General features: G+C 34.4%; 1 protein-coding gene across 6 annotated transcripts in view; it reads right to left on the minus strand.

Annotated features, from left to right (window-relative positions):
* Window positions 1–17382, minus strand: part of CNTN5 (contactin 5) — a 609082-nt gene that overhangs the window by 324239 nt on the left and 267461 nt on the right. The window contains exon 3 of one of the 6 annotated variants that reach the window (XM_071434208.1): window positions 4404–4477. The exons of the other annotated variants lie outside the window; for them this stretch is intronic. The gene's annotated coding sequence lies outside the window, so the exon portion shown is untranslated. The remainder of the gene's footprint in view (window positions 1–4403; window positions 4478–17382) is intronic. 6 annotated transcript variants of the gene reach the window in all.

The raw sequence follows: 17382 nt of genomic DNA on the forward strand, positions 1-17382 counted from the left end.
TGTTGTTGTTTTATTCATGACACTAATAAGTTTTCAAAGACACCAGTCCAGGTCTAGGAAGAAGCAGATAATGCTATTCTACAAAAGAATCAAATAACTTTTTCTGAAATAACGATCAATCACAATTTCTATATTGGTGAATGAATATCTGAACTACTGCTCTAAAAAAACAAACCAAAATATTTGATTGTTAGCCCTGAATAAGTATCTCAAAATACCTATTAGTCCATCTAAATTATTCAGATGAATCAACCTGTTTGGAATGCTGTGCACAACACCTATACAATAAAAGTTAACATTGTACTAATATTGTATTAAATGTTGATTATTTTATAGTATTTGAATAAATTTGCACATACATATTTAAAATAGAATGTTTGTATGTAAGATGCAGAATGTGTCCCTTTCCAACATTTCAACTGGTTGACTGCATTTGCATTGGGTCTAATTTTTTTTTTACCAAATCAACCATTAATATGTCTAGAGGAGATTTTTAACATCACTTGACCAAGAACTGGTTTATGCAGAATTATGAGGGATTGTTCAGTGCTATTTTTATAGAAACTAGATCCTCTTTGACATTCTTACTGCAAATCAGACATAAAATGCCTTTGCTGAAGCAAAGATGGCAGAAAGAGTCCTCAGCTTCTCTAAACGAGCAGTACTGAGGTGCTCTATTTGGCAACATTCATTTGAGTAAAGCTTGAAAAAGCTGGAATACTGCTCAGGCAGTCAAATGACTCAGGATATACCTTGAAGTACAGGGTGCTGAGTAGAGTTAAAACCATGAACTCCTGTCTACTTTCAGGCGTTGAGGCAGCTTCAAGAAGCTGCTCCCACCACAAGACATGCTCTTGTGGTGAATAAAATACCTGTTGGAAGAGGCCTCCTGAGAAGTGAAGGAGTGGAATTAGATCTGTTGTGGATTTTTCCCTCTATTTGCCAATCAGACTGACAGCTTCTAAAATTCAGCTCACATTTCAGAGAACAAGCAGCTGGTGGGGATAAAGCAGTTTAAAAAGCCTTGCTCTCTCTTAGGATTTTGAAAGCAACATGGATTCACTCAGCAGCATGATTTTGAAATTTCTTAAAGACCGGGCTGGAAATAACAAAACTTTTGTCACAAACACCACAGTTAAGCTGTTTGGTTTCTTGTACGAACTTTATGACCAGTCATTTCTCAAAGTCTCTCAAGCTGTCATTACACACTCTTCAATTTTTTTTTTTTTCTTAGTTCTGCCAATATTATTCATATCTAATAGGAAAAAAAGAATAAAGAAGAAGATTGTGTATAATTTGACACTTTGGAAATGAAGTCTATAAGCTCTCTTGTTAGTAAATGAAGAGGAATAGAAAACCAGAAGAGAAATTAATTCAAAGTCTTTTGACAGTTATTTTGAAGTGAGATGAACAACCTCATTCTTTTTGCTAACTCTGATGGAAACCTGATTGCAGCAGAAATCTAGACAGCTATCTTAAATTATTCAATTAACTTTCAGATGGCTAAAGCTGAGTGATAGCAGTCTTAACTTGTCTTTTTTCCACTGTGTATGGAAGTTTCATCTCCATGTGAAAAACTCAACTGGTCATTTAACTCCCAATCTCAGTTGAATTACAATAAAATCACTCTTCATCTATGATAATCCTTTCTTGGTATTTTACTTTAATTATAAGGAAAGCTATGTAAGCTCTTAATATTAAGAGTAACAGATGCCTCCGAGAAATTGAGAAGTTCAGGGAAAAACTATAGAATTGTAGGTCGTGTTAGTAACCTGCTCTTAATCTGCACTCTTTGTATTAGACTTGATTTATTTGCAATGAAAAATTGCAAGGAAAAAGGCATATTCTTATGCTATGTTTTTCAGGCCCACTTGTTTATTTCCAAATTCCTCTGGGAGATCATAATATGTGCCAGTGTAATCACATCTGGAAATGTTCTTTCTCTGCCAAGCAAGGGATTAAGGACAATGAGCGGACCAGCAGGACACTGCTGTTATTTTGTCTCTCTGCTGCACTTGGTAGAACCACCTCTAACATATAAAGAGCAGCTTATCTTGACCTTTTTTCTGCAGCAGCCAACTACTACCAAGAGGGAAGATGCCTGCAGTTAAACAAATATTCTTAACTACTACTGCATCTAGCACATCAACCAGCATAAATGGGCCCAGCATAAGCCTTCCACTTAATGCGGCTGCCAGACTAATGATATTATGCATTTTAATAACACATAACAGGATCCTCACTCATTTCTCTACAAGGATAAAGCCCTGGACATTGTGTGTACTGCTCTGAAGTAGTGGCCACAATCTCTCCATGGACCTGTAAATTCAACTCATCTCTGTGCTCTCTTCCAGACATCAAATCACCAAATCAGCTGTGCCATAACAGCATATTGTGCACCAGGGTGCTTAATACTATGCATGTAAAGGATAAGTACACTTTCTGTGCTGAAGATGTGAGATCCTATGCACTGTATGAGGAAGGTGCTAGGCAGGGTCCCAAAAACATGTTAAGGAAAAGTAAGATCCTTCAATACTCTGCTTGGCTCCTGCCCCCGGGCTTTATGTGATGCTGTCAGGCTGTCAGAAGGACACTTGTCTGAGAAGGATGTAGGCTACATGTGCTGAGTGCAAGAGGCTGTTTCATGTGTAGAGAGAATGGGAGACCCAGAGAGGTTTGTGTGCAAAACGAGTGTGCGTGAGCAAACTGTCAGTGTGGTACAAGTCTGCCTCAATGCCAGTCCATAAATTAGAAAAATAACAGTTGTATTAAAAAAAGAACTTGACATGGTATTTGTTACTTCTGAGTTATTACCTGTGTAGTCACTGTTGCAGATTTCACACTAGTTCAGCCCCCAGGTTTAGTAAAAAGACCATTTTTAGTCAAATATTCTATCTTATCGTGATCTATAATGAAATAGCTGAAAGTTCCATCTAATCACAGAATCACAGAATCATTTAAGCTGGAAATCATTTTGGTTCCCAGAGAAGTTGTGGATGCTCCATCCCTGGAAATGTTCAAGGCCAGGTTGGGTGGGACTGTGACCAACCTGGTCAAGTGAAAGGTTCATGGCAGGAAGGTTGGAAATCTTTAGCATCCCTTCCAACCCAAACTTTTCTATGACTCTATGATTCCATGGAAAGGCCTTCAAGTTCATTGAATCCAACCATAAAACTGCCACTACATCTTCAATTCAAGGCCGGCTAGATATTTCCTAAACTTAAGAGACAGAAGTCACTTTAGACACTTTTGGAAGTCTTAACACTCAGTGCATTTTAAAAAAAACTGAGCATGTTTTTTAAACAATACATCTAATTAAATTCAATCTATTCAGACAGATAAAAATAAAAAAATACTATTTTTGACTTAAATTGTTGAAATAAACGATCTCATTACAATTAATAGTTGCCACATCACATGACAGCAAAGAGTAGAATATACAATAAAATGACATTATCTTTGGAACGTAGATGTTAGAGGAGCAAATAAAGATGCAGAATTTGAAGATGCATCTGTAAAAACAAAATTAATTAGGAGAAAACACCTAAAACACTCAGTTGTTTTTCTGTATTGATTGTGGTTGTTTAAATGTTAATCATTTTGTTCTTAGCTATTTTCTATTTGGAACAGTAAAATGCATTTTTAAATTGGCATACTGAAGAATATTAATGATGCAACAAATAGATTGGTACTACAGAGGTGTATCTGGTTTTTTTACAAGCATATTTAATTGCACATGATTCTTATGTTTCTAATTACAACTAGTACTAAAAGTGTCTAGATGCTTAAGGATGCATTTTTATATTTAAACATCCTTCATTATTATTACTTATATGGCAGATAGTTCGCTAAGATATAATGATAGGATATTAAAGTGGATTAGAAATCTCATTATTAGAACACAAGCTTGTCTGAATAGAAAGAAAAAAAATAAAGTACTCTAAGTGGAATAAGTACCTCTTCATTTTCTTTCACAAATCTAATTTTATTGCAAGCTAAATGTCAGAGACATAAAGACATAACTGCTGGCATGATCCCATCAGGGAGGTTTCTATCTGCTATCATATGGTATTCAACATTCTTTTTCCACAGATTTTAAGCAAAGCCAGCAAAATTTACTAAGGACTCAAATTTAAACCAAATATATTTCAGCCTATCTAGAGATGGATTGTTTATTTTTAAATAGTAAGAGATGACTGCAGTCAAATAACATTTCTTCTTGTATTTTAACTCAGCATTAGGGCATACACCAATTATGAAATTGTGCTGTCAGGTTACCCCTCTAAGGGCAGTCACACACTTCATGTTTTGAGTGGCAAATTGAATTTGACATTTAATTTGAAGCCCAGGATACCATAATGTAAAACCTTCTGCAGTATTAGTGATAAAGCATGAGGGCATACCTCCCGCCTGGGCTTTTTAAATAGTCCTCTCCATGTGACTATTGTCTTCATTATTTTCCATGGAGATTATTTTCCTGATATTGAAAGGAAAATCACGGTAAATATTTAGAATCACAGCAGCTCACAACTAGAGCATTTCAGGTTTCTTCAGAGATTCAAATACGTGATCTAATATAAAATCTACCCATGCATACTGTTCAGACACCTTGTCATTTTTGAGTTTAGAAACAATTAGAGGACACCTTAGCAAAGCTCTTAGTAGGTGGTGGTGCCAACATTTCCTCATTTGTTTATTCTTTAGAAGATAATTTAATTTAACATTGCAAGAAAATGTGCTAATAGTAGTTACAAGCCCTTTATTGGTGAAGTTTAATTTCTTGCAAAGATTTCTGTGTAAGTTGGCCTTTCTTTAATACAATTTAGAGTATTGAAATGCAATATTTTCAAGAAGCAGCCGGAATTTTTCTTTCCTTGACAGAACAGGAAGTTTTAGGTGAAAAAATTAAGAATGTCACAATCTGAAAGTTCGAAGCCTGGTTTGGTGCACATGCGAATGGAATTTAGCCAGGATTTCTGGGTTAAGCATCACCTTGGAAGTTACCATGACATATTACTCCCCCTCCCCCAACCAAGAAATAAACAAATGCAACAAAAACAAACTTATCCCAAAAGTTCAAAAAAAAAAAAAAAAAACAACCAAAAAAAACCAAAAACAAAAAAACAAACCAAACCAAAACCTCGTGGATAGTTTCTTTTCCCTCTAAGCTTTCATATTGCAACAGCCATGAATTCAGCTGTGAAATTACCAGTTCAGAATCAGGCCCAGAGGCTCCAGCCACAGAGTACTATGTAGCAAATATCAGATCTCTGTGTGATTCAATATTTGTACACAAATATAACTCACCCAAATAGGAGCATATTTCTGGTTAATTGTCCTGCCCACAAAATACACTCAGCATAATGTAAATTTTGCATAAACTGGCACTATCTGATCGACATGAAAGTCAGCAATGATCCAGTTATTTCCCACTTTTTTCCCTACCATTTCTACCATTTCTACATTCTCTGTCAATTGGATGAGGGGTTTTATTACAATTTTGTATTGTTGATATGCTAAAGTGGAATTTACTGTCATGAAGATGAACTGCTTTAGCACTCCCTACAGAGAGCCAATATTCCCTAATTATTTCAATAAGTGGTCAGAGTTCTGTCAAGAGATGTGGAAGTATGTGCCCTGAGGTTTTTTCCATTTTTTAGGTTTTATTTCTGAAATGATTAATTTAAGGCTTTTTTCTTGGGAGAGAATACCCTCCTTGATTAAAAGAAGACATGAGTCTCTTACTGGTTACAGAGAGTATTGTCATTGATTGTGTTGACAACACTCATTTGAATTCATCTTGCAGTTTTTTTTCATTCTATCAGAACATTTCTTGCAAAAATCTTGTCCTTTTTTAAAATCCAGTTAGTTCCAATTGCTGGAACAGCAATTGTAGGTTGTAGGTTGTGTTCACTGAGATGAAAATTTATTTTTTAAATTTTTTCTTTATTCCCATTTATGAAGGAAGAGAATTTAGAATTTACAAGCAAGAACACAAACTATGTCCAGATTAAAGTTTACAGTGTGGCACTTTCCTCGCTGTAGAAGATGCTTTACTTTGGTAAATTCATACTGTCTATGAAACACAATCTAAAAACACCAATTCAGCAAAATACAGTGAAATATAGTGAAGAAACTATGTACCTTGTGCTGTTGGAGTGCTGAAATTCTGCCAGTGCATCATGCAAAAATACAAGCCTGGGGCTACTGGTGCATGCTGGACAAGTGCTGACAAATCCTAGTAATTACCCAGAGAAGGCTCTGTTGGGACAGAGTTTTCACTGACTTGTTTGACAGGAAGTGAAGTGTCAGGCCCATCACTGCACCTACTTAAGATGATTTTTTGGTTTTTTTGCTTCGGGAAGATATGTGGAATGATGCCTGCCTTTATTAAAAGTTCAGCCATCCTCTTCCAAGAGACAAGACCCCCTTGGCACAGTCCTGATTATTGGTTATAAGGGAACCAAGGTGGAATTGAGATTGGAATTGTATGTGTGCTTCTCTTCCCTCCCTGATAATTAGTTGGAATCATAAGTGTTTTACAATTCAATTTCTAACCTGTGCTGCCAAAGAGGAATAGCAGGATGGCTAATAGATAGAGTGCCACTTATATATGAAAATGAATGCTGTCTAAGGATGCCTTGTCACCCCCCTGCTCTTCCCTACAGATTTCATGCACAGCAGCAAAGAAGGAAGATAACAAAAATGTATCTTTTTGAGAGCTTAGTAAAATAAGCTCTCAAAATTAGTCTGATAATACCTTTTGTTAAATGTGATGTTATATTTTCTATTCTTCTTATCTTGAGTGTTCTCTTAGACTCTAATTATAATAGTTTATCCATAAAATTAACATGATTTATCTATGCAACTTAGTACTGTGACAAGTTCTTAAAAATAGGTGTCTGAGCAATTGGAAAGAGAAAATAACCCCCAACATGTTCACTTCTTTTCTTTATGCTATCCATATTATGTCAGAATATTTTAAAATTATTCAAAATAAAAGGATAAGGATGTAATTAAGTATGATTATGTAGATTACTACTGAAAATGGAGAGGGAGGTATTGTCTGTTTTGAATATTTTTTAAGTGTAAGTGTATTTTGAAGATTGCTTTTTAAGTGTATTATTCGTAGTCTTTGTATTTATATTTATATGACTCGTTGGCCCCATCCAGCAATCTATGATAGGATGAAAATTTATATTAATTAAACAATCAATAAATTAATTCACTAAATATAATGAATAAATTAACTAATCAGATTTTAAGTCTAACTAATTAAAAAAATTTAACCAGATTTAATCAAGGACAAAGGGACTTTAGAAATCTGATAATCCTTCATAGATAATTATACAGGAAAGAAGTCATGTGTTAGCTTGGCCTAATTCGGGTAAATTAAAAGACAAAGTCTCTAATTGTAGACCCTTCAGCATTGAAAGTATATAATGAATTATAACCTCCCACCTAAGGAAAATCCAAAACTAAAACCACATGATTGAACACTAACCACAGGTGTGGGAAATATTTTACTTATATCACTATTTTAAATTTCCAGTAAAGAAGACTCATAACACATCCAGCAGTAAAACCTCTAATTTGAAAATTTTGCCACTAGTTTTACCACACCTACATTTACACCTTGGAAGTAGTTCAGAAAAATAAACTTCCAGAAGAACAACTAAAAACAATTTCAGTTTCAACTTCATGATTATGAGTGGACATCTTCTGACAATTTATTCACTAAGGAGAAAGACATTAAGAAATCAAACAAAGTCATTCGAAGTGCTTACAATGTTTATGGAGAGATAAAAAGAGAAAATTAGTTAGTACAAATATTATGGCTGCAAGTGGATATTATCATCTGTTTTGATCTTATTTTCAAAAGATATAGGCTGGGAAATATTTTCAGAACCATAGAAAACTCACCACCTTCAGAAAAGGATGTACTGATATTGTGAGTAAATAAATTATTATACAATTAATCAATTTAATATAATTACTTATTTCCTCACTAAATTCCTTTTCCCAAACAAACTGGGGTGAAGGGGGGCCTTGGATAATCAAGAGATGGTAGCAGCTGATGAGAAACTTAGAGACTGATTTCTCCTTGAGAAGGCAGAAGATGGATGTTCCTTCACATCCATCTGCTATATGTCTAAAATTTACTTTGATTATTATGACATACAGGGGACAGAGGGAAAGAATTTCACCCTTCTCTCAGTGATTGTAGTATTCGCTGAACATATCAGAAGTGCCACAGTTTTAAAGAAGATAATTTTCAGAGTTGCAGAGGAAGTGGGGCATAAGGAAAACAAAACAAATCTGTGATCTCAGTTTGGTGAAGGGAGGGAGTAATGAAGGAATAGCAATCTAAGGACAAGAGAAGAGGCAATGTACCATTCCTTACTCATAAGCCTCAGGTTTGAACTAGCTGGCTCAATTTCATTCTTTTTTATTTTAATTTACCAATCTCCTCAGCTGTTCTCTTACAATGTAAATTTTATGTGACCATCAGTGACTGAGATGAATGATTACAGTCAGATCATAACATTCTGCCCCCAAGTATTTTCTGTTTTCATAGAACAAGCAGATTAAATTTTACAAGACAGCTACACATCCAAAAATAAATCTGCTGCATCTCCTATTCCTATGTACACTTTTGTAGCCTGTCTTACCCCTTGTCCTTGTTTGTTGGCCTCTGTAGGCCAATCTTTGCCCTTGATTATTTGCATGCAATACACTAGAAAGTTATGCATTATTTGTTGCCTCACTGTTTACTAGATCTCTTCCACAAAGAAAGCATAATATTTGGAGAAATCAACCAGATTTATAATGCAACGTCACAACAAATGTGCCTTATGTGCCATTTTTTACACCTTGGTATGTATAGAGTAGTTTAAAATAATTGAGAATGAATTAAGAAAATCCACAGATCACAAGGGATTTTTGGCACCAGGCTCTCTCTCCTACAGGCAATGCTCATCCCATTCCTCTGCCCGCCCCTTCTCATGAAGATAAAATCCATGGCTCTTTCACCCTCCACCATTACTTAGCTATTTGGTTTTCCTAATTCAAGAGCATTTAGGTCAAGTTTTGATTCCGAGACATAAATCATTATGTAGGGTCACAACAGTCCCAGCTCCCAGCTGGCTTGGTCTGAGCAAGTTAGAAGAATGAAGACATGTACATGCAGATGTACATGAATGTAGGTGTGTATATATATATATATATATATATATATATATATACACACATTAATTTAAACCTTACTTTGTCTTACACACTGACAAAGTTAAATTGGTAAGACTTTTATTAAACCTAAACATTTCAATTAATGCCCAGATGTACATCCATCTAATATAGTCTATACAAAATTTAGGGGGTTTTTAATAGTGTTTAAAAAAAGGGGGTTTTTTGTTTGTCTTTTTTTAGCTTTACCTAAACAATTAAGATTGCAAAATTCATTCAGTTTTGTTCTTCTTTGTTGTTTTTTGGGTTTTTTTCCCAAATTTTTAAGGTTTTTATGGATAATAATCTTGCTGATAAAGTTTTTTTACATGGTAAATCAAGAATAATTTTGAGACTTAAATCTCACTTTAAAGTTAAAAAAATTACATTTAATTTCTCCAAATTCTATAACAAAAAGATGTTCTGGAAATTACTGTAGTAAAAAAGAACTGCTAATATTTAAGGCAAAGCATTCAACCTACAACCCAGAACAGCAAAAATTGTTTGTTTATTAAAGAACAGATGTACAAATAAAAATATTTGTTTTCCCCTATGTTCAGTTACTCAAACATTTTACTTTTTTACACAAACAAACAAACTTATCACATGGATATGTGAACTTCAATTATTTGAGAGATTGAGACAAGCTTTGAAGGGAATGATATATTTGAGCATTTAGCTTTAAATCAGTGCTTTGGCATATGGAATTACAAGTAAACAGCAGAGAGTATGGGAACACAACCATAAGAAGCAAGAAAACAAGAAATATGTGGATATAAAAGAAAATGCAATTACTTGATTTTGACTGTCATGTCTTTGATAGAGGTTCCACTGGGTAGTCACGACTTTCTGCTAAGTAAATTCTGTCTACCTGCTTGGCCTTTATGAAAATTAATGACACAGAATGAGTTAAAGAGATTATATCATTCATCTTGCTTTTTGAGGAACAATTTTGGCTACAGAAGACTGTCCATAAAACGTCCCTGGACATACTTATTAATCTGTGGGTATATCCTATGACAGCTGTAAACCTGTTATCACTGACATTCAAACAACATTTTTATTTTCCACCCTCATTGCAATGTAAAGACATTTCTATGAAATCCACCAATATTACTGGTCTTATATTTCCACTTTGAGAATAAAGACAGCCTTTCCAGCTCAGATTTTCTTTGAGCAAGTGTTTTTATGTTGGAGTTCCTGGGATTATGGGCAGGCTATAAAAAGATCTGTTTAATAATAAATTAAGTGATCTGCAGATAGAGAAATTAAGCTTGCTCAAAAGTCTCACAAAAAGTCTTATCTTCTTTTTTCTTTAGAAAGATCATTATTCAGCTAATACAAACTTGTGTGTGCACATATAAATTTCTTTCTTTTAAAATAAAATATTGGTTTTGCTTGTTCACTTGCTGTGAAATGAATCCAACATAATTCAAGTAAAGCTGACAATTTAAAAGCCTCCTCAAAGCAATATAAAGTAGTTTAAACTGCCTTGTTAAAAAATCAACTTAATTTACCCAGTAAAATGTATAATGCAGCTCTAATAATTAGGGAAATCAAGGATATATACAGTCTAAATTTAATTGGTGACTATGTGGGCATTTGTCCACATCATGGTCACGTTTCCTGATCAGTGAGATGATCATCAGAATTTTGAATGTTCTTATTCAAACTCACACAATTAACATTTAAAATTCAAGGTGTTTAGCCTTTCCAGAAGCTGAACTGTGTTTGCTCTTCCTATCATAAAACATGAAGAGACTGTAACTACTTAGTGTACTTCCAATTATTTATTTCTTTGTTATGTTTTAGGTTCTATTGATTCCTCCTTAAAAGTGACTATAAAACTACTGGAGATGTTATAAACAAAGGTTAAAAAAAGTTGTTCTAAATAAAATTAATTATGACCTAAGTAACTTCATCAATCAATCCAGCTTTATGTAAAAATCACACAAAGATTCTTCTTTAGTAGAGAAAAAGAAGAGGAAAAAAAATAAAAAAAAAAACAGATGACAGCATGGATGAAATATTTTGTTGGGTGCCAGCTCCAAAACTGCTCTTTCCTTCTTACACATCAGATAATCTATTTAGCCATGAATTAGCTGTCATAATAATCTTGAAGAACATATTGCATTGATTATCTTCACTAACACCCTGTGATGACACACTGCCATTAAAACATGTTTAAAAGTATGTGAGAGTGAGATACAGGGACTAATTTTTTAAACAACCTTACCCACTCACTCACATCACCATGTCTGAAAGTCTTTTGTATTAAGAATATCGGGCACTTTCTTTGTATTGGTCAAAAAAACTTCTTGCTTAAAGATGGCCCAGACTTTCAAAAAAATTATTATTTTTGTTTTCTAGGATGCATTTTTCCTTAGGCAGATTGCTAAGTTTCTCACTTCCTTCCTACAAATTCTAAGATTGTCTCAATTTTATCAAATATTCAAGCTTTATTTTTGCTCTCAGTAGGGATTATTATAGAGAATCAAAAAGCATTACTGTTTTTCTGGCTACATCTTCTCATACTTAACCAGAAACAGGTCTAATTTGGGCACCTCCCCTTTTTTATCCATAATGAACTCTTTCTGACTATTTGAAAATTGATACTGATATGCAAACTCTTACTTTGAAAAACATTTCATAAGCCATGTGCATCACCATGATCAGCTAAAGAGAAACAAATAAGATGAACCATCAAAATGAAATCATAATGTCCTATCTTCTGTTCTTATTAGCACATTATTTTTTTTTAATAATTGAGTGTAGTCATGCAGTTTTTAAGACAGATTTTGTAACTGCTGTTCTGGATTTTTTCCCTCTACTAATCCTTTAGCAATAAATTATGACAATGAAAATCACATAGATGGATGATAAAAGCATGAAAATCTGAACTGAAAACCCTGTATTAAGAGAAAATAACACACCTTTCAATGTTATTTTGGACTGCAGTTATATATGGGCTTTTTTCACTAAAAATCATAAGGATACCAGCTGCAAACATAGCCTCTGGGAGGAAACAAGCCCTAACATGATGAATCTAGAGCTATTTTGGCTGCCACTGTTTAGTCACAGACAGCAAGGGTTGACATAACTCTGCACACACAGCACCATCTGTGAATGGACACCTCTACACACCTTCCAGTGCACGACTTCAAACAGCCACAACAGCAGCCAGCATGAGCTGTACACCCACTCTGGGAAACCTTCTGATCCCGCTGCATTAACTGCTTCTTACCAGAACTGCTGATAATTTGTCTTTGGTTCACACAACCCCAGGGGAGGGCTGATGTTTAACTTGAGCAAATCCTCTATGTGTGGGGCTTTACCTCAAAGGACATATTATATATTAGAGGGACAAGAAAAACAATTTATTTGCTGCATGACAGCATCAATATTCTGATTATTTATTTATTTATTTATTATGATTTATTTATTATTATTTTACAAACCATTTCTGGGAACAATCACTGAGCAAACATCTCCCTAAATGGACCAGACTAGCACAATTAGCATTTCAGAAGTGCACTCAGGAACATCTTACAGGGTTATACTTTAACTGGACATCTCTAACACATTGAAAACTCATTGTCACTCATTTGTCACATTCTTTTCTCTTTGAAGGATCAAAAATAGCTGTATGAATTTTCATTGAGCTATACATATATTTCTCTGATAGCAAGATTGAGAAGCTACAGTTCAATATCAGTTTAAGGGGAAATTAAAATCTACTGAAAAACATGAAACAAAAAATATTGCTCAGCAGCCTTGGAGAGGGAACAATAGAAAATCTAGAGAAAATTGCATCTTTGTGATAGGAGATACAAAGCACAGATCCAGAGCCTACACAAACTACTTAATCCTTAATTGATGTATTCATCCAAAGAAATTAAATTTTGCTCTGAATGCAGATTGCCAGATGAGGGTAATTTCCAAATGCCAAAATGTCTGCTGCAAGTAAAGAAGCCAGCTGTAACCAGGACTAGATATTTACTGTAATCATAACTTGGTGCAGATAACATACTGGAAAACATCACTTGCAAAGCTGTCTTAAATGGAGAACTTTATAAACTAAAAAAGCTAAGCAGTTTGATTTTTTTTCAAAAATTACTGTGTTAATGCATGTGACACTAATATGTGTTGGGATATTTTTTAAATACAAGATCAAATAGATAAATATATGTATATATATAGATCCTATAGATCTATTCAAAAGACATCTTAAATAAATAAGATATATGACAAATTACTGCCTTCAATTTGTTACAGGTCCCTGCAGTTGGTTTCTATTTGATCTATGAATGAACAATAGAGAATTTGGGAAGCCAGACCAGTCAACAGCTCGGTCTGAGAAAAATAAGCTGTTATTAGAGCATTCTGGAGGAATTTAATTGCTTTCAGTCTGATTATGAGGAGAGAGAACTGAACAGCCATCCTTATACATTACAGAAATTAGTTGCTCTTCAAAGAAGTAGGAATAGGTGGATTAACTTTTCATGTACCAGCATTTTTCTGCAGGTAGATGCTAGAAGACTGAGACAACTTTTGTTTTCTCCTGTCCTAGGTGTTAAAAATGTATCAGCACTTTATAGGAGAGAATATTTTCTTTTTCATAATCAATATGAATACGTGTACAGAGACTGACGTAAAGGCACGAAGTGCAATTCAGGGGGTAAAAAAAAAGGTGTAAAAAGTTCATAGTGCATTTTCATGAACATTCTTTATTAATCAAGGAAGCCTTGTTCACTTAACATTGTCATCATTGTAAACAGATTTCTACAGCAGAACTCACAGACATGAATCTTCTGCTGTCTTAAATTAAGATACTCCAGTTTTTCAAAGTAAAATGTGCAAAAAGAGTTAAAATTATTTTTAAACAAACAAACGAAAATATTAAAGCTGTGGGAAAAATGAATGTACAGGACAAGACTTCACACAGGACTATCCATGCATCACTAAAACAAAAGAAGGTGAAGATAGAATATGTTCTAATCAACACTTTTCCAAAGGGCTAGATTACATTATCAGAGAACAAGATAAATTGCTATTCAGGATGCAGAAAGAATATTTTCATTTTAAAATATCAATATATTTTTTAAATATGACTATTATGTAAAAAAAAAAAAAGTGAATTCTAGAATATGTGAATTATAGAGCTTCTAAACCATAATTCTAGATTGCCTTGGAGGGCACTATTTTCATTTCTAAGAGATAAAGAGTTTAAATGAATGACAGTTTAAATAAAATTTTTCTTGTATTTGTTTTTGAGCCAGTAAGAAATATACCAATAAAATTTCTATCAGCCATAGGAAACACCCAGATTGTGATGCTGGAAGAAGAATTGATACAATCCTCAGAGCACTGGAGTTCTGTCCAATCTCAGAAAATGTACTGCCAGCCATGCGTTTTTACAATAGAGTATGAGAGATTTATAAAGATATTTGTGAAGCAACTTTCTTTATGAATACAGCTGGCATGGATATATTACTGACAACTGACAAAACAGCAAAATGGTACTAAAGGTTTGTAGATCAAAATGAAAAATCTCCAACTAAAAATCCCAAAAAATCTGCAAGCTGAAAAGTTTTTATGAGATCTTCTCCATACAAATAGCAAAAACCCACTGGAGATAAAAATAAGGTATATAAAATAGCCTGCTACAGTAAACAGTCACCAAGAGAAGGACTTATTTTTATTTTCATTTACAATAATTTTTATTTATATTTACATTTAGATCAATGATGTTTTCATATTACTTTTCCTTAAAGAAAATTAGTTCACAGTTACCGACAGTTTGAAATAAAATCGAAACTTCAGACAATTAAAACCCTGCAGAATGTCATTGTTGAAGGTTATTGTAATAAGGATGTTGCAATTTAAAAAGTTTGGGGCTTTACATATCTTCTCCCAGTTAATCATAAATGGCAGCATAGCTTGAGCTGGGAAAGGACTGTTAAGCTCATCTCATTCCAACCCTCCTGCAGTGAGCATGGACACCTTCCACTATGCCAGGTTGTCAGAGCCCATCCAACCTCGCCTTGAGCACTTCCAGGGATGGGGCATCCTGTCTGGGCAACCTGTCCCAGTGCTTCTCCAGTCTCACAGGAATGAATTTCTTCCTGGCATCCTGTCTAAAACCAGCCCCTTTCAGTTTAAAACCCTTACCTCATGTTCTATCACTAGGTGCCCTTGTAGAAAGTCCCTCTCCAGTTTTAGCCCTTTAGGTATTGAAAGCTGTTTTAAGGTCTCCCAGAGCCTTCCCCAGGATCAGCAAGACCAGCTCTCCCAGCCTGTCTTCATAGAAGAGGTGCTGCAGCTTCTTTATCTGTAATCCAGATCATTGTAATCCTCTTGTGGACTCACTCCAACAGGTCTATGTGCTTTTCAGTATTACTTGAAATGTGGAAATCCCCAGAGAGAGTGCTAAGTAGCTGTTTTGTTGTTGCTGAGAGTAAAATGTTATGGAAAAGAAATACTTCTTGCATATTACTAATAAAAATATTCATTGCCAACAATTATCAGCAGCAAATGTTAAGATTGTGAATTGTCAAAAGAGAGTTTGACGGTGGAGAACTTAGTTTTGGAATGACTGTCAGCTAAAAAGATCAGTTGAACAGAAAATTAAAATTAATATTTTAAATTTATTTGAAAATTAATAATAATAACTAAAACAAAAAAAGACCTGTTTAGAGTAAAATTAAATATTTTATTACTGCATTCTAAACCAATTTTGATTGTTTTTTTTAATGGTTACTAAATTATTTCAATTTTTTTAAAATATAAAATAATTTTACAAAGATGTAATTTATGTTCCTTCACACTGCTTTTATGTGGCAAAAAAGTCATATTGTTCCCTGAGAAAGGAGTGAATTTAAAATTTCAGGTAGACTGATATCAAAGGCATTTCAAGCAATAAAATGAATTGTCTGAATCATAAGTTTAATGCCATTTGAGATTATTTCAGAAATAGGCAATTATGATGTTTCACAGATGAGGGAACATCAAATTTAAGTACTGAAGCCATGAAGCACTTGGAACCACAGGAAGCTGTAGGCTGCAACTGACAAGCACTTTATGTTACAGCAAGGAGCGGGATGCCTGGTGTACAGCAGGAGACTGACCAGTGGCTCAGCAAGGCCTGTATTATATCCCTGGGGTGTAGACATTTTCAGACATGGCCTATCAAGGTGCATAATGTGCACTAAGTGGATTGCAGCCCGTGATTAGGGCTTGCCTGTGTGCTTAGCAAAGGAATAACATGATTATCTAATTTGCAATGCATGATAAGATATGCCACTTTCTAAGGAACATAGGATGTATAAGTATTAAAGGACACAAAGAGCATAAACACAAATCATAATTTGTGCCCATGGACTCCACCTGCTTCAAGGTGAGATCCCACTGTGTGTCACCCATCACCTGAGTAGACAGTTTAATTTGCTGCTGTGTTTTATCACTTTGAATACCAGGAACTGTGGAGCCAACCTCTAAATCTAGGTGAAGTCAGACTTTGAAAGAAGTGGAATTGGAAAGGCTCTGGGTGAATTAGAGGCAGCCAGATGCTGAGAAGTTGTTTTTCTGAATGCTAGTGCTGGGCAGTCAAGGCTGTAGTCCCAGCTGTGGTTTAACTACATGCTCGTCCCTCCATGGAATTGTCACCAGAATTGTCAGGTGGTTTTTTTTTAAACATATATTTGGGATGCTGTGTGACACTGGCTAATATTTTACCTGTGTTCTGCTCCATGCAGACTATAAAATCCTCTGAAACATTTTTTATACATTAGGAAAAGACTGAAGTAAAATATAATTAAAGTCTTCACCCTTTCATTTTCTCTTTTCTTGCCAAGAATGATGAATTGGGTTTTCAAGTGGAAGGTGCATTCTGATACATACATATTTGTATTTTTCAGAAGACATATACAGAGTGACTGTGAATAGCAGTAAAAACAGCTCTGCCAAGAAAATAAAAAGTACTACTGCTTTTCAGTACTTTTATTTTGTACTATCCCTTGGGCAGGCATTCAGATTAAGCTATAATATGTTTTGACTCTAAGAGGAATAAAGGTAGAAAATGAAAGATTTCACTGAAATTATAGCAATGCTTTTAGAATACTGAATTAATTTGATGAGGCACCTTGACACCTAATTCTT

Source organism: Agelaius tricolor, unplaced genomic scaffold (assembly GCF_023055355.1).
Source record: "Agelaius tricolor isolate 1412-34295 unplaced genomic scaffold, bAgeTri1.0.p SCAF_9, whole genome shotgun sequence".
Taxonomy (NCBI): domain Eukaryota; kingdom Metazoa; phylum Chordata; class Aves; order Passeriformes; family Icteridae; genus Agelaius; species Agelaius tricolor.